This window comes from Ochlerotatus camptorhynchus, unplaced genomic scaffold (assembly GCF_037179485.1).
Source record: "Ochlerotatus camptorhynchus isolate MF236.1 unplaced genomic scaffold, CSIRO-AGI_Acam_v1.1 ptg000246l, whole genome shotgun sequence".
NCBI lineage: Eukaryota > Metazoa > Arthropoda > Insecta > Diptera > Culicidae > Ochlerotatus > Ochlerotatus camptorhynchus.
In genome coordinates this window covers 2,070,858-2,089,730 of record NW_027040736.1, presented here as the reverse complement: position 1 = coordinate 2,089,730, position 18,873 = coordinate 2,070,858, and the positions used below count along the sequence as shown (strand labels likewise).

The 18,873-nt window shown below is 39.3% G+C and overlaps 1 protein-coding gene across 1 annotated transcript in view; it reads left to right on the top strand.

The window, feature by feature from the left end:
* Positions 1-9,721: 9,721 nt before the first annotated feature.
* LOC135704716 (GTP-binding protein Di-Ras1) overlaps positions 9,722-18,873 on the top strand; it is a 457,174-nt gene continuing 448,022 nt past the window's right edge. The window contains exon 1 of the mRNA XM_065226199.1: positions 9,722-10,609. The gene's annotated coding sequence lies outside the window, so the exon portion shown is untranslated. The remainder of the gene's footprint in view (positions 10,610-18,873) is intronic.

The following is an 18,873-nucleotide window of genomic DNA, read 5'->3' as shown; positions in this document are numbered from 1 at the left end:
AAAAAAATCAGACTTATATTAACTAGACCTGTGCGCCGGTCTTATCATTGGCGGTGGTGGCATTGATACCATTTTCGATAGGCAACAAGGTAGGCGGCTTGCATCGGCGTATCACTACTGTGGCTATTAAACTTTTCCTTTTTAAACTTGAATCTAATCCAAAATATTGTATTACCAATTAAGGACCCCCGCTAATTTGAACTGTACTTCATTCATATTTACGGGGTTAATTTTTACTTTAAACTTATAGTAACCCTATTGTGATTGGCATCAGAAAAGCGTGGAAGCCTTATTTGTTTTTTTTTGTTTTGATTCTACGATCCTTTTTACAATGTTCCATTTCGTTTTTCTCCATTCCATGAGCTAAATGACGTTTGAGCCATTTTTAATTTACGCTACGTGCAGATTAGCGAGGTTCAAATTTATAAACATCCGATTACGGGGGGTCCACTGTATTAGTTGAAGTACAATACCGTGGACCCACCGATAATCTGACGATTTTAAATTTTAACCCCGCTAAGGGGGTGTTCATTAACTACTTAAACAGTTTTTTTGGGATTGGTTTGATCCCTCGCGGTAACATAAAAAATCCTTTCAGCCGAGCCCAGAATATTTTCAAACACAAGCGAACTTATTGAATAAGTTTCCGAGCGTCCACTAGTTAAGAAGTTTTACGTTTTTCACACTAAGTTTGCACTTAACACGTAACACGTGACATTTGCGAAAAATAAAGCCGCGAGAAAAACAAAACACGTCAATTTACACGGCCTACCTGGATCTCTTGGTGGTAGTAAACATAAGAGGGGCCCTTAAATTAATAGAATATATATTCAAAAACTAACTATAAAAAATTAATAGAATAGATATTCCAAAACTAACTAACTCGTTTTGGAGTAACTTTTTTAAGATGTTTAGATGCATATTTTTTTCGTTACTCCAGCACTAATTCACGAGATATTTGAAACCCTGGGACCCTTGAAATTTCTTACCCCTACAAAGCTGAGTTGGACGATCTTTAAGATAATTATGTATGACATCTTAACTAGATAAGCAAACTGCTTAAAGTTATAGATAAGAACTCTCTCTACAGTTTACAGTTGCTTCGCAGTAATATAAATTGCAAAAAGCTTAGGCGTTCATCTCTTTGTCCACCTCAAATATACACAATCATTTTCAGCGATCAAGAGCTCATCAATAATCAACAAAGCATCCCTTTACACTAGCAACCCCGCAAGCTGATGCAATCATAATTTTCAGCGAGGTAAGGATTTTCATGGAACCCTAACTTTCAGCTAGAAAACTTATTACTAATTCAAGGCTTCATCCAAATAACCTTCAAAGATTATTTCTTTGATTGTTGAATTCAGTCCTTTACATCCATAATACGCGCGCGAGGCTCAAACTGTGCTCTCACGAAAAATTTAGATCTGGTTACTCTCTGATTTTTCCTATGTCCTCCCCCGAATCATTTGGTGATCAGTTGGTGGATCAAAACGCTACGATGTTTTATGTTTGACGTTTCAGTCTTTGGACTTGATATTCTTCATGGGATATAAAGATACCCAAACATAAGTAATAATTCTTCAAGATCTTTAAAAGTCTAGACTTTTCAGGAGAATTCAATGCTTCTCTGATGCTATTGGTACTGCCCTAAAAATCTCCAAACTTCAACAAATTTCTCAAGACTTCCCTGAATTTGTCAAAAAAAAAAAAAATTAAAAAATTTCGCATTTTTCCTCAAATTAAAATTGATCTGAAGATCTGAGAACTTTGCGGAAGTATTTGGAAATCCTCTGAGTTTATAGTTACGTTAATTGAGCTGCGCTGAGGTTCTCTGATCTTTTCTGATGTTCTTGAAGCTACCCGGAATTTTGTGAAGTTCTCATAAAGTTCTACACCCGAAGATTTTCCCTGAAAATGTCTGGATTTCTGTAATGTTTCCAAAATATGCACACCAAAAAATTCTGAATTTTACTGGCGATGTAAACATCCATGCATGCAAACATTCATGCATGTAAACTTCCTTTTCACGTAAACTAGCAGCTTGCAAGAAATGTTGCAAACAAAAGTGGACAGTTGCATACAATATATGGAATATTGCATTACATGTCTCATAAATTTACACGATCTATAATCTAAATTTGTATGATATATGACGCTCCATTTATGTGCATCATAGTAACGGAAATTTACAGTCCTTTTTTTTAGCTGTGTGTATAAAGTTTTCTAAATTTCTCAGAAGTTCTCTGGCCTTAATCCTGAATTTAGAGAAATAATCCTATACAGATCTTTTAAGTTTCCCAAAACTGTGGAGTTTTCTGAAGTCCCGATGCCTGAGGGACTGCCCTTAAGATTTCTGAGCTTGTCTAAAGATCCGAAAAAGTATCTTGTCTGAGGTTCTTTGAATTTCTGTAAAGTATCCACAAGTAATTTGAACTTCTCTGGAGTTTTCTTGACTTCCATGAAGATCTTGGGAATTCTTAATAGTTCCTACAGCTTCCATAAAGCTGTTGGAACCACCTTGAAGATCTTAAAGCTTCCCTGACGTTCCCACAATTATTATAAAAGTTCTCAGATTTTACCTGATTTCCCCACAGTCTGTCCATGACATTTCCGGAGTGATTTGAGATTTGGGCGTAATTGCATTTGTAAACAAACACGTCAATCACCGATTTCTCGCGAATGAAAGCTCAATCTCGAAAAGTAATAACACTATGAGGTAGAGGAATGATTCCTCTATCATTTGATATAGTTTGTTTGTGAGATTAAGCTTTTATTCAAGAGAAATCAGTAATTGACGTGTTTGTTTACAAAAGCAATTACGCCCAAATCTCAAATCACTCCGGATTGTCGCGAAATCTCTAGCATTTCCTTTCATTTCTCGCATCTTTTATAAAGTTAGTAAACATGTTTGGACCGCGCTGAAGCTCTTCAATCCATTCTGAAGTTTTCATCATTCTTCTGAGGATATTTCTGGAACTACCCTAACATCAATGTCCACTGAAATTTTTTGTTTTCTTGAACTTCTTGAAATTTCTCACTATTTTTCTGATTATAACTGCCTTAAAATTCTCGAAATATACTTGAAACTCACTCTGGATAGTGATTTAACTTTCCAGAAGTTCCCGCAATTTTCCTGTTATTCATGGCACTGTTTTGAAGTTCTCAGATCAGCCACAAAGTTCACGTAAATTTCCTTAAATTTTTTAAACTCAATTGAAATAATTTATAATCTTTATGCTTCTGATAAGTTCTTACAATTTTCCTGAATCGAATGGAACAGTTTTTGAATTAGTCCTGAAATTTATGGAACAGCCCTGAGACCATTGGAACATAATATTATGGATCTTAAAACTTTACCGTAATTCCTGACGTTTTTAAAGTTCTCAGCAGTTTCTTGAAAATCTTGGAAATGTCACGAAATACTCAAAAATATGATTCCCGCTATTTTTTGATGTAAAGTAGAAGTTTACTGACCCGAAAACAAAACTGCGTTATGGTTGTTTTTAAAAAAATAGATAGAAATTTGCGTATTTCCTGAGCAAAAATTTTAACTTAAAACTTGTTTTCCAATTTCTTTTCGCCCACTCTTCGAAATACGAGAACTCATTTTTCTCACCTACTGTTTCAAATGTTTTTTTAAGGTAGAAATCATGAAAACAAGTTAAAAATTGTTTACAGTGTTGCCAAATGTAAGTTTAATTTTTCAGCTTAAAGGCTGACTTAAAGTAAATTGGTACGCACAAAAAGACCTGTAATTCGTGATTCAATAAGTTTAAAAACTTCATTAATGGTTGCTTTACAGTAACGAAACATACTAAAACTTCAAAGCTACACAGCTAAAAAAAAGTAGTGTAAATTTCCGTTACTATGATGCACATAAATGGAGCGTCATATATTATGCAAATTTAGATTATAGATCGTGTAAATTTATGAGACATGTCATGCAACATCCCATATATTGTATGCAACTGTCCACTTTTGTTTGCAACATTTCTTGCAAGTTGCTAATTTACGTGAAAAGGAAGTTTACATGTATGAATGTTTGCATGCATGGATGTTTACATCGCCAGTAAAATTCAGAATTTTTTGGTATGTACAGCATTAGATGGTTACATTTCTCCAGTTCGAACGAAATCTCGAACCTTCCTCTTGATGAAGCCCATCAGCGCCCGCACAGTGGAAACGGACACGGAGTCAGCGCATTTCTTCCATTTTTCCCGCATTTGTTGGATGTCCTTGACTGCCCCGCCGCTTCGTCGAAAACGCTGCTTTGAAATTGCCCAGTATTTTTCGATTGATCGAAATTCCAGGCAATTTGGAGGATTCATTAGCTTGGGGACAAAATCTATCTTGGCCACAACTGCAAATCGCTTGCCAATGGCCTTCTTCGCGAACCTGTCGGCAAACATGAACTTGAATCTTCCCGCCACATCCTCACGTCCAGTCGCGATGTAATGAATGTTTCGTCATCGATCAAAGTGCAGCCCTTGTGTTGCGTCAAAACACGGTCTTACAAGAGCCTTGCACGCTTTTTGGTCACGGAATTCTGCTTCATGTGCCGGTTCGGATGTTTACTGGCTTTGTACGACTTGTATCCTTCCATGGCAAGGATGTTCCGCACCGTTTGAAAGTTGTCGTTGTACCTTCTGGCCACATCTCGGATCGAAAGACCGGGGTTGGCTTTAACGCACCTCAACACCTTGCTGCGCAGCTGACGATCCCTGGTTGCAATTTTTTCGTAGGTCCGCTGATTCCTTTCCACACTCAGGGTTTCCTTGTAGGTTTTGAGGTTTTGATAGAAGTGTAAACAAACCACTGTCAAATTTTTTCGATTCCCAACACTAGAAATTAACTTTTAGTCAGCTTTTAAAACCTTAATGGAATTTAATGTGGATATATTTGATTTGATAGTACTATCATAGAGGTAACTCTAAGACTAGTAGGTCCCGAAGAAACGAGCTCAACATTTTGGCTCAGCTCTGGTACTATCTTCGGTCCTAAGCTAATCGATGCACCCCTTGAAACCTAGGAAAATCCACGAACCCCTCATTTGATCTGTCAAACTTTCATAGCGAATCAAAACAAACATAGTGTAGTACTAGAATTTCGACTAGAATGGGGTACGTTAATCTATTTGCCTGGGACCAATAGGCTAGTCAAGTAGTGAGCCAATTTAAAATCGTTAATTTTCTACCGGTTGATACTATCGTGTTTCACAGTCTTTTTTAAATATAAGATAGATTAATCAAAAAAGGGTCAAAGTACAGACTTATGTTTTCGAATGATTGGCATTTTTGTTTCTTATTTACTTCCATTGTCTTGATTCAAAGTCAATTATAAAAATTGACAAATAGATCAAATGCTTCACATAATGATTATATTCACTAAACGGTTAGTTTAGTAAATGGCAGTGTTGTCACCGGCAGTTCACTTTGCCACCTACTATATAGTTTGAATCGTTTGAACACAACCACCATTTTTCGAGTTCAGTGCCCTCCACAGTGTAGTCAACAGATGGCAATAATGGTTTTTGTGAAGTAATGAAATTGGGTTGTTAGCGGAATGCTTTAATAAAACAGCAAAAAAAGGTTATCTTCCATTTAATTCCACTTAATTAATTTTGGTATCCATGACAGATACGTATTTCGACTACAATGTGCAGTCTTCATCAGTGTCATTCCCACTAAAGAACTTATCAAATTCTAACCCCCTTAAGTACTCATCCCCTAGGTATAAAAGTCAAGATCACAGGTATATAAATGAAACTACAATGTGTTGAATCGGAACCTACCTAACTAATTAAAACCAAAGATTTAAGTAAGCTAAAGGAGAAAAATCTATTCAACTCTCTAATAAGGAAAATCCCAAAGGCTTGGTAGCCATCATAATGGTTTTTCAAACTCTTCGATTGAATTCGCTGCCTTAAAGTGTTTTCGGAAAGGGTGTTTTTTGGAAAGGGCCCAACAAGTTTCGATTGATTGGGCCTCCGGACAATTTCGAGGATTCATCTCGTTTGGCCGTATTGCACATTATTTGCTTTGTACCGAGCTACCGTGTCTTTCGAGTAGTGCATTGAAATCAAATCGGACCAAACTAGTTCTGGGTCATCATGTTGACGGATCATGGGCCGCACAAGCCGATTTAAACACTCCTGAACGTAAATTCCAGTGTTCATCGTTTTCTTCGTCACAAATGACTTACCACACTCACATATCGCTGGCCAAACCATGGCCTTCTTACTAAATTTTTCGGTAAACATTGACTTATCGGCATCGTCAACTTCCTGACCATGACAAACTGTGTAGTATTGGTCTCCCGGAAGCGTCTTGTAGTCAAATTTGACGTATGTTTCATCATCCATGATAACACATGCCGATTTTCCGCACAGCGGGGTATCATATAGCTTCTGAGCCCTCGGTTTGAGAATATGGCTTGTTTCTGACTCCGTTTTGGCTACTTCTGCTTCTTGAACGTTTTCAGCCCGTTTCTTGCCATGGCACGTTGGACGCTACTCTTCGATGTTCTCAGTTTTTTGGCCAAATCTCGAACAGAGGCACTTTTCTTATTGACGAAAGCTGGGTGATCTTCTGGTTCAGTTTTCGGTCCAGCGGTCCCGGTTCACGACCAGATTTTGATGTGCTCTCGAAGGTAACCTCCTCACCGAACTTCCGGCTGGCGGTTTGGGCTGCTCCGATACTCTCTTGCTCCATTTTCGCCAACTTCCTTACTTATATTTAGGTTAGGAATTGAGCTCCATTTGTGCATGATATGTTTCCGCTTTTCCGGGGAAAACTGGTTGAGCAATAAGTAAACAACAGCACACATTGATGAACAGCTGATAAACTTCATCGGGACAGAAATGGCGCTGATTTGAAAGTGTGCTTATACTTTCTGGGACACCCTATAGATGTTTTTTTCCTTTATTATTGAGATTTTTAGCCAGTTGTCTAGTTCATCTCAGAGTAAATACTTAAATACTGAAGAACACGATGGTGCTATCAAATCAAATATTTTAATCAAATCTAAAAAAATCCTATTAATGCTTTTAGTTGGAAAACTAAACATAAATTTGGTAAGATTGTCAATTATTATTCCTGATTTCATGTTTTTTTATTATTATATAGAACATTTGAAGCAGTAGGTGTTAAAAATTAATTTTTTACTTAGAGGAGCGGGTGAAAAGAAAATTGAAAACCTTGTTTTTTTTCCATATAATTTTCTTTGCTTTAAAATGCTGTATCTCAGAAAATTAGCAAATTACATTTTGTCCATCAGCTTATCTTATGTAAAAATGGAATTCTTAATATATTCACTCTGAGAAAATTGCCTTTTATGTATTTAAACGCAAATATAAAATATTTGGCAGCACTGTATAAAAATAAAAAAGTCATATTTAGATTACAATTTCCGGCGATATAGCTAAAAGATAGTAGTGCATTCTTAAAAATCACGAAAAATACAAAATGCTCCGCTCCCAAATATTTGGATTCTTAAAAGTTAGACTAAAATAAACATCTTATCCAAATTTGGTCCAAATCGGAAGAGGTCAATTTCACTTTTCTCGGTTACTTGGACCGGAATGATCCAGCTGTAAATCAGTTTGAAATCATCCGTAAAAATAATTCTCCTTCTAGCAACTCTGTCCTTCTCCCAACGCACACCACCCAAATCCATCCGAACGAACCTTTCTCTCCCGCAACTGATAACAGATTGTTACTGGCTTCCAGCGATGCCAGATTTATTTCTATGCAATTCCGTAGACTTGTTCAAATCTACGGATTTCTACGGATTTTTTTAGTCGGAGGTGATACTTTTTTAGTTTACGTTCAATGATAAATCGATGAAAGAACTTTTGAAAAACTAGGGACAGCCCTTTGGGTTGTACGCAATGGTGACGTAGGACTACGTGGTCTTATATAATAAATGTTATTTGCAGGAATTTGTGTTTTGTGTTGGAATAGGAATTTGAGCGGGGTTCTCTCTGTTTATACTATAGTATGACTAAGATTGCCCTGAAAAGAAGCCTTTGATATGAATTTTAGTTGGGACATGTTCAGAAACTTAACTCTTTTGGAAAATCTTGGTGGCCCTGAAAAGGGCCGATGGTAGTACAGGCATGAATACCATGATACTGTTGCACCTGTAGTTTTTGGCATACTTTCACTGATTGCTTCCCGGGGATCCTTGGTCAGCCATAGCAAGATGTGCGCGTGAGGACTTCCACGGTGCTGAAATTCAATCGTGTCAACCAGCATACTGGATCATCATTGACCAGAGTTGCTCTTTGTAGTGCAGTCAATTCCTGGATAGGATCTGTTAAGTCATTGCCATTGTGTCCTTCTGACAATCGATGTAGGTAGGATGATTCAAAAAATGGGGCCACTTTATCTCATTTGCACTGAGTGTGAGGAACATCGTAGGCTTTCCCAATTGTCGCATCATGGTGAACAAATTTCTCTTCCTTTGTTGCCAATTCTGTACTGAAATCGGTATTGATTTGAGGAAGGATAGATTTCGCTCAATGCACTGCTCGATGAATAAGGCGGTCCTTAAGGTTGTCACGTGTAAAGTTTGCGGTCCCCGTGCACTTAAAAGTGAATTGCAAGCCTTCGGAAACTCTAAGGCGATGAACTTTCATTGTCATATACAACAAATGTTGTGGTTTGGCCACACGCCTGTCTTGACGACGAGTTTCACTGGATGCCATCATGAAATATGTCACCCGAACCCCTGACTTGAATTTCAGTACATGGCCGAGACATATGGCAGGCAAAGCTATCTCTTCACCGTGCTCGTCATAAATTAATGACAGAGGAACCCTGTTTTGCGCGGGAGTGATCTCCAGGCATTTGTCCTCATTCCAAAGGAGCGTTTCCTCGGTGCTCAAGCAGCAATTCTGTCTCATTATCCACGGCAATGATTTCCAGGTCAATTTGAGGATCCACTGCAGGGGTTTCAAGACCATCTATGGCAATCTGATCAATTGTGATCCTGTAGCGGTGGTACAGTGAGGTGCCATTTGATGAACACGTTGATGGCCTGATCATCATTGAGCTGACGGGGCGTCTCTCTTACACTACGCAAACGGTAGAACAACATTCGAGCAAAAAGAAGATTATCAAAAAACTATCATACCTATGACATATGTTATTTCGTTCTAATTCCTCAATTTGGTGTAAATTAAACCATTTCTGATCAAAATTTTTTATTACTATGACATCGTTGCTTGTTATTTTCAGAATTCACACAAGCACACCATCAGCAGCTCTTATTATGAGAAAAATTAAAATACATACATTCGTGATGCCCTTGGGCGACAGTGTCGTATGACAGATAATTGAGCAAGAAAACGGTTGACAAGTTGCAGAGGCGTATTTTACTTTATGCTTCTTTCCCTTCAGAATCAGATTATGCTCTAGATTGTAAAATTCGATACTGAAGGGAGACGTACACTGAAGAGAAAAATCCGTAGAAACTGTACCGAATTCCGTAGATGTTGCCTACGGATCCGTATTTCCGCAAAAATTTGTAAAATCCGTAGATCTACGGAGATTTCCGTAGATTTGGCATCTCTGCTGGCTTCGTGTCGCGAAAGCTCCAGAGCATCATTCTCCTTCAACAACATACCCACGAGCCACGATATTCACTGTCCACAACCGCAGGGAAACTCAACCCGTATCAGTTTGTCCTGGGCAATCGTCGAGAGCGGTCGCGACTATCCTCTCAACCTAACGGAAGACCATCGGAGCAGTTGATCGGACCTAAGACTGGTTCTTCCCACCCAGAAGTCGTGGCGTGGGCTTGCATAGAAATCTTGCTAGGGATACACTCTACGGAGGTGGGATCCTTATTCGGTAGTGACCGCGTGCGTGCTTTTCACTCCCTCTCTGTTGGTGTTTGTGAGTTGTGGAAAGTGGGTGAAACTGTGTGTGGAGCGGAAAAAAGGCTCAATTGCCAAGGATATCTGATTTTTTGTTGTCCTGTTTCGGAAGTTGGTTGATCCTGCGAGTTGTTCCTCTTTTTTCGTTGTTGCTTTCATTTCGAATGGGATTAAGTGCTGCTTCAAGGGTATTGTGTGGCACCCATCAGCGACGACGAGGACGACCGTAGGGGAATAGCAGCAGCGTGCCGCAGAAGAATCATTACGCGCGTGTTGTGACCGAACATCAACTCCCCCAGGAAACATATACAAGGGGATCTGTACAATATCAAGTGAGGGAAAGATTTTTTTTTTACATTCCATTACGGTCTGTTGGAAGAAAATATCAAGAACGGTTCTTTCCAGCTCTATAAATCATTTGGTTGTGTCATAAAAAAGAAATCGTTCAAGAAGGAAAAAAGTGAAACGGAACGGGTGCGAGAATCCTTCACCACAAGTTGAATTTAATTTAAGGCGCAAAACGAAGACGTCCGGAAAGCGTTGAAGCTGAAAGTGTACAGTGGCTAGCCGGGGAAAAATATAAATAAGGAGAAAGTGAAAAAAAAAAACGGGAAATTGGAAAAGTTTACGGTGAACTGAACGAGGAAGTGAAAAAGAGTGCAAACGAGGAGGCTCGTTCCTTTGAATTTCCAGAGGAACCACAACATCGGCTGCAGCAAATTCCCGGTTGGTATTAATTAAATCTCTATGTGCAGGGCAAAGGGATAGTGAAGTAGGTATTTGAAATTTTAAGGTTTTCATTGTTTGTGTTTCTTCCGGTGGAGGCGATTCAGTATCGGAATGGAAGTTTTTCCAGAGAAAGTTTTCTTTCTGCGCCGAAAATGTTAAAAGCGGTTTCCTGTAATATTCGTTAATTTATTACACTTGAAGGGAAGTTTTGTTAGAGTCGTAAAAGTAGAGCACCACGAGGGAATGGAAACTGCGTTGGGTACGGTAGGAAATTAGGAGATCCATTGGCACAAGCATTAAATATGCATTTCATTGTCGTCGTTACTATAAGAGCCTGCTATCCGGATTCATGGCTTTTTAACTGAATGATTCACTGGTAACTGACACATTCGAAGTAGCAGTTTTTGTTGCGCCTCAGGACATGGTTCAGGTAAGCCCCATCTACTGTACAGCTTCGCGTTTTCAGAACACAAATTTCACCTTCCAGAAGCTGTTCTGATCTGAGTTCTGCACTCAATGCTTGCTTCCCTGGGATCAACACTGTGTTACATTTTTGCATTGATGACATTCAGCACTAGTATTGACCAAGTTTTACAATACTCTTGGTGGAATTCAAGACTATTGTTAAAAGGAAGACTTGCATTGGCGTTGGCGATTCAAATTTGACATCTACAGGTTTTTCAATCGATTAACCCCCTGCCCCCCTGTGTCAAGCATTTTCCCATACCTATTTCACGTACTGTCACAAATTATAGGACCCCCTCTCTCTCAAGAGAGGGCGTCATATTTGGGTCGCCCCTTGCATAAAAATGCAATACACTTTTAATCCTCAATTTTTTTTGCAATTCCATGAAATTAGCGTGATAAATTCAACATTTCATGCTAAAACAATAAAGTAGAGTAGAGTTTTTACAACTAGGCTTACCAATACTGATTTAGATCTCTATTGATTTCTGTGCAATCGGATAGTTTTCTTTGATTGTGCTTTTTTTTACTGTTCTTATTGCGCTTGAGATTAACATTGAAAGTTTCGAGATTTTACTTCTAAATCTGTGGCTCTGAGAGGTTTTTGCATGTTCTCCAAGTTGCATGCATTCAGCGTTTCTGCATTTGACGGAGTTTCAAAAGTGTTTGAAACTACTCGGAGTTCCAAGAGGTTTTTAAAATTACTTCTAATTCCCGGCCAGAGGCCTCAATAGGGAAGTCGAATCGAAGCGTTTTTCGTATGAAAGCTTGTATGAAAAAGTCGTTTCGACTTGGTTGCGACTTGTGTTCCCAGCTGCCTACCGTTTGCGTGATAATGTTTGCACCATTGAGCAATGTCTAGATTAAAAAAAATTCCAAAAAAATTTGTTTTCGAGTTTTTTTTTATTTATTTGAAGGGGGGATGTTTATCAGAGTCTTAAATTATGTTATTTATCAACCGAGTTTCTACTTGCTGCAATTACGGCCTCCATACGCTTCCGGAATGCACGGCAGGTTCTAATCATATAGTCTGGATCCATTTCTCTCCAGGTACGGGTCAATGTTTGTCTGAGGCTTGCTGTACTCGGGTGGCGTTTAGAACAGGCCTTGGTCTTCATGACGCGCCATATTGAGTAATCCAGCGGATTAAGATCGGGGCTGGATGGCGGCCACATATCCTTCGCCCAGAGCGGAAGATGTTCCTGCAACCACTTCTGAGTCCGGTTCGAGGTGTGGCACGGAGCCCCATCTTGTTGAAATACAACATTTGGCTTCGGACCGTACTGTTCTTTGATCCACGGAAGAACATACTTACTTAAAATCCCGATGTAGACCTCCGTGTTGACCTTGTCGCCTTCTGGAATGAACACCGGGTCCATTTTTTTTGCCATCGGAAGTCACCAAATCAAAAAACCATAACGCTAGCAGGATGCTTGATCAAATACACGTTCTTGTGCTCGTCAGCCACGTCTTTTACCGGAAGAGAACTAATATACCGGTTGGTTCTGGAATTTGATACGGGATCGACGGTAAACATGCTCTCGTCGGTGAACAGGTTTACCGGATTTTTTCACTTAAGGAAATTCAAGATTTTCATGCATCGTTTGACTCGTAGCTCCCGGATGCGGTTGGTAATCATGTGAGTTTTTTTACGTGTCCTCGACTTCGCCCCGCAATCTCCCTTTACGATCTTCCGTGCCGTAAAGTCACTGATCCCGTGTTCCTTTGTCATTTTCCTTATTGAACGCACTGGATTCACCCGAATTTTGATAGCAGCGATAACCCTCGGAACCCGAGCTGACCTCGGACGACCTGTGGCCACCTTCGCGGATAGTTGTCCTTTCTTTTCTCGGTCTAAAACCCTTTTGACGGTCCACCGGGACACTCCCACGGCGATTGAAATGTCTTTTTGCGACATTTGCGCGTGGGACAAATCATGAATACGCTACCACTTCGTCATGGTGCAAATGTCAAACTAATAGCGAATTCGTTTATTATTCAGTTCCAACCTGGATCGGGTATCAGGTTTGGGTCTGCTTGTTTTCTGACAAACGTCAGTTTGCTCGTTTGTTTTTAAAACCTAGCTCAGGTTGAGGTTCGCACTGACAAAAAGTTCGGTTTCGCACTGGGTTGGAACTGGTTCCAACCCCGATAATAAACGAATTCGCTATAAGTAAATCATTTTCTTTTATACACAACCTACAAAGTCCGCCATGTTTCACGCACAGTCTGACGTTTGCTTATGGATTTTCTCATAGGAGTATAGAGCTACAGAGTCGCCGTCAACGCCAATTTAAGCACTAGGTCAGCTGTCATTCGTTTTTCCACGTTTTCCTGGCAACGCTCCGCTCAACGATTATCGTACAGAACCAGAGTTACATTTTCCTCGTGTGTGCAAAAATGTGCTGCCGAGACTCTCAACAAACCGTCTCCCGTCGCAACGAAAACAACATGTGACGAGCGAGAAAGAGACACGCGAGAATAAGATCCGAGCGAGAAACAAATGCGACACCCAAAAATCTTGGCGTGCGCGAGACTCGCGCTGATCTCATGTGCCTCATCTCATGTGCTACGATTAATGCTAGAGCTGCAGAGCTCGAAGTTCTTGGTGTAGGTAAGCGAAATACAGGCTGTTGAAACTTGGTTGCTTTGACCGACATTTCATTTGCGTTTGCACAAACCATTCCTATTTTAGAGGAAAGGTAGCATATATTTGCAGTGCTTAAATTCTTGAAATCCTCTAATAGCAAAAGCCATTAAGTTGCTGGTCAATTAGAATATTCTTTGTTTATTTTTTCCGGTTCAACACTTAACTTCACTTGCATGACTAACATCTTTTGACACGTTATTTTCAAAATATAGAATGGACAAAAATTCTACAAAAAGTGTATCGGTATTATTTAGTACGGGGATTTGACATTGTTAGATGGGATTCAAAATACGAATAGATTATATCGGAATGCTACGAAAGCAGCAATGTTATGATAATTCAATGGGTGAAAGAATTTTTTGCAGAATATTTTTTCTTGGCGTATTACCTTTACGCTTTCACTTGTACTTTGTTGCCATTACATTAAAAATGTTCAGATTTTTTTTTGATGTGCCTCATGCATTCAGATAAATTCTATAACAGAAGCGGTGACCCACTGGGTGATGGCGCGGTCTATGCTAAATAGTTGCAGCAAAATAGTGACATGAGAGGGCTTCGTTGGCTTTAACTCAGATGAGCGTGTAATCCAGTGCAGTGATATATTTACCATTCCAATTATTAATATCACCAAGTCTACCGAGCTTCTGTTCCGTTCCTTCAAATCGCTTTCTGGTTGGCACGGTACGATCTAGGTGGCTTCTGCTGACCATTGCTCTGCGGGTTTCGATGGCATCGTTTTCGCGTCGATGTCCGTAATCGCTAAGAAGAAATAACCTTTTCGGTTAAAGGGTGATACGGTCAAAATTTGGTCAAGGGAAAACGCGTGTAAATCGGTGAAATCGTTTATTTAAAAAATCAAATTAAATTTCTTTTTCAAGTTCAATTAGTATAAAATTCAGGAAAAATATTCAGTTAGGCTTCCGCTTTTCCCAATCCGAATTGCCGGGCCTTATGCTTGACCCCTGCCATCAGATTTTGTACAGCCACCTTGTCCACCTTCTTCGCCGCAGAAAGCCAGTTTGCCTTGAACTGCTGCTCGCCCTTAGCAGTTTTTTTGGTCTTCTTTAGGTTCCGCTTGACAATAGCCCAGTATTTCTCAATTGGGCGGAGCTCTGGCGTGTTGGGAGGGTTCTTGTCCTTGGGAACCACCTGCACGTTGTTGGCGGCGTACCACTCCATGGCCTTTTTACCGTAGTGGCAAGATGCCAAATCCGGCCAAAACAGTACGGAACAACCGTGTTTCTTCAGGAAAGGCAGCAGACGTTTATTCAAACACTCTTTCACGTAAATTTCTTGGTTGACAGTCCCGGAAGCTATGAAAATGCTGCTTTTCAAGCCACAGGTACAGATGGCTTGCCAAACCAGATATTTCTTTGCGAACTTTGACAGTTTCATGTGCTTGAAAACATCTGCTACCTTTCCCCTTCCTTTTGCCGTATAAAACTCCTGTCCCGGAAGCTGCTTGTAGTCAGCTTTGACGTAGGTTTCGTCGTCCATTACCACGCAGTCAAACTTCGTCAGCATCGTCGTGTACAGCCTCCGGGATCGCGCTTTGGCCGTCGTATTTTGTTTATCATCGCGATTTGGAGTCACTACCTTCTTGTAAGTCGATAGTCCGGCTCGTTTTTTGGCTCGATGCACGGTTGTAGACGATACACCCAGCTTATTTGCGGCATCTCGGAGAGAGAGGTTAGGGTTTCGCTTGAAACTACCGGCAACTCTCTTTGTCGTCTCAGCGGCTTCCGGTTTTCGATTTCCCCCCGATCCAGACTTCCTAGCTGTCGACAAACGTTCCCCAAACACTTTAATTACATTTGTAACGGTTGATTTGGCAACTTTTAGCGATTTTGCCAACTTTGCGTGCGAGTAGCTCGGATTTTCGCGATGCGCGAGCAAAATTTTGATACGCTGCTCTTCTTGCTTGGACGGCATTTTGACAACTGAAGAGTGAATTCCAAAATCAAAATAGGAGCAACATTCTACACACACACACCTTCAAAATGAGGGGTGTTCAGGTTTTTTAAATGCAAAATTGAAAGAAATACGTCAAGTTGATATTGACCAAATTTTGACCGTATCACCCTTTACATAACGGGGCGAACTTGTCTTTGTATACCAATAGTGTCAGAAAGAAGCGCCTGAGTATCGGCACCAATTCCACAAAGTGACCACCAAGCGCCACCATCTCGCTACAACAAACCAGAATGTGGTACAGCCATTACTACAACTTGCAACAGATCAACCAATCAAATCACCATGTTGCCACCATGTTGCCAGAGTGTATGATTTAAATTTGGAAAATACCGTGTTGAAAGTTGATCTATCCATTTGAAAAATTCAAAAACTTAAGCACATTCTTAAGTCATCCTTTTTTTTAGCAACTCGCTAATTCAGATCAGAAGAACATCAGTAAATGCTGATCTTTTAAAACTTCCTGGCTGTCTAGGGAGAATATCTGAAAGAATATCCTGTTACTTATGCAACGTTTCCTGAACATCTACAAAATTTCCTTAAGTTTTAGAAAATTTACTCAAATTACAAAGTACCTTGAAATTAAATGATGGTCCAAAATCTTCATCTTCAGGAAGTTCATTGAGATTTTTAAGATCTCTGACAAACTGATATGAAGTTCCCTAAACTGAAACGAAGATCCCTGAAGTCTTTTATCTTTACAAAATTCCCTGAACTTTTACAAAATGCCCTATACTTCTATGAAGTTATCAAAGCTTGCTTCACGTCTACGTTTTTCGTTGATTTTTCGCAAAGTTCGACGCATGAAATTTCCTGAATTCGTGCGGAATTCTCTGAACTATTTTAAATCCATGAGGTTGCAACAAAGCTCTGAAGTTATAAAAAAGGTCCCTGAATAAAAAAGAGGTTCCCTGCCATTAAACAATAAACTTCTACGAAGATACCTTAACTTGTATAAAGTTCCCACTTCTACGAACATTTCTGAACTTTTCCATGATCTCAGAACTTCAAATAATTTCACTAAATTTAGCTCATGATTCATCTGACATATGTTGGTCTTAATGCATAAAACAAAATATAATAATAATAATACCAAAGAAACATTCAAAATCAGGACAGTGTTCTAGTGAAAACAGTTAACGGAACATTATAGTCAAACGAAGCATAAGTGTTACTAATCACATTAGCGACAGTATGAATAGCCTCATTCAGCCCATACTGTCAATTACGAGCTGCGAGGTGTATGAAGTGTCGTTGTCTTATAACTTTTTCAGGTACGTAATTTGGTGGTGAACTGATTCTGCACTGGCTCTTTGAAGTTTATATGGGAATTACTATAAGAAAAGTGTATTTTTTGTCCTCATTGTTCTAGCCCATAATGATTTACGGAAAAGTTATCCATCAAAGCCCCCCCCCCTCTTACGTGAACATTTCCCAGCTACAACTTTGTTGAAAACCACTTTTTAATAATGTCAAGAAAATTTGTTACTAATTAATTTCCAAGTTGATAACTTGCTGGTAGGATTAATCGGCTGTTTTCAGGGCAACACACTGCATCTTGCCCTTATGACATAATAGTCTCGATTTTTTGTCCAATTATTCCAATGTTGTCTGCTGAGTAGTAAATGAACCATGTCAGAAGAACATTATGTTCCTGATCAATTAATAACGTTCAATTCCCACATAAACTTCAAAGGGCCAAGTGCAGTATGAGTTCGCATCCTAATGAGAACAAATTTTGTGAGAATGATCAGGAGCTGATTTGAAATCGTTTGAACTTGGTGGAGCTAAATCAATATTTTGAACCATGAAGATTCCATGCGCATTAGAGTGATGCAAATTTTGAAATTTTCGCTCCACAATACTTAAACGATTCCAAACCTGATCCTGACTAACCTCTCAAAATTTGAACCCATTTGGTGAGAAACTGAGATGGCACAAACCATTTGAAGTTTGTATGGGAATTACTATGGTAAAACCAAGATTTTTGTTCATGTCTATCTAATAATTCACCATATCGGTCTGCTTCAAAAAATTTCAACTATGCTTGTAGGAAATTTTCCCAGCTACAACTTTGCTCAAGCCTACATTTTGATTAAATGCAAGGATCGAAAGTTATCAATGGTTCAATGCGCTGATGTCTTATGATCATGCTCAATCAACTGCTCAGCAGGCAACATTGGTGTTTCTGGGGCGTTGAATACACTGAGGCAAATCGACTTAAGAATTTCATAAGACTCGACTTATGAACGATAAATATGAATTTCATAAGCGCGACTTATGAAAGATTTTCGTCTAACATAACGTAGCTTTTATAAGCCTTTAGCCATTCAATTTTCTTAAGCGTTGAAAGACGAGTGGTCAGCACATGAGCTCCGTAATCTCAACGTCCATGGTCCGGTTCCAGTCTGCTCCGTTGGATTATTTTTTTGTCGACATTATTTTTCATAAGGCAAATCTATGAAATTCATATCGATTTCATGTGGCTAAAACTCTTAGGTGGTTCTTATGGAATTCTTACGTTCTTTTGCCTCGGTGTAGGACACAAAAATCATGGCTACTATGTCACACTGCAAAATACAGTGTTGCCTACAGAGCAGCTGCTTGATCATGTCATAAGTTTACCAATCTCTCAAATAATTAATAACTTTTTCCTTTCTCGTTTTACATAGAAACGATCTTCAGCAAAGTTATAGCTGAGAAAATTTTCTATAAGAATAGCTATCGAACTGTTTCGCAGCTTAATATAGAAAAAGACTAGAAGGCAATGAACAAAAAGTTGAGATTTCCCATAGTAATTTACAAGTAAACTTTAAATGGCTTGTGCGAAGTCTGTTTCTAACCAAATGAGTTGTAACTTTGGGAATCTAATCAGAATCCGATTTGAAACCATTTAAGCACTGTGGAGCGAAAAAGTCAAATTTTGCATCAGTCTAATGCGCATGGATCGGTAACAAATAACCCCGCCGATAATTGGTTCGTAATCGTTAAACTTATCTTCCGCTTGAAATACTTCTACAAAACCACAATCTCTCAACCCTCAAAAACTGAATGCTAACTGATTGAAATCAAACAGTTGTACCAACAACACGAGAATGTGATAGGACTACAACAGTTCTCTGCTGTTTTTTTTTTATCACCAACCAACCACTTTTAGCATGCATGCAGGACGTAG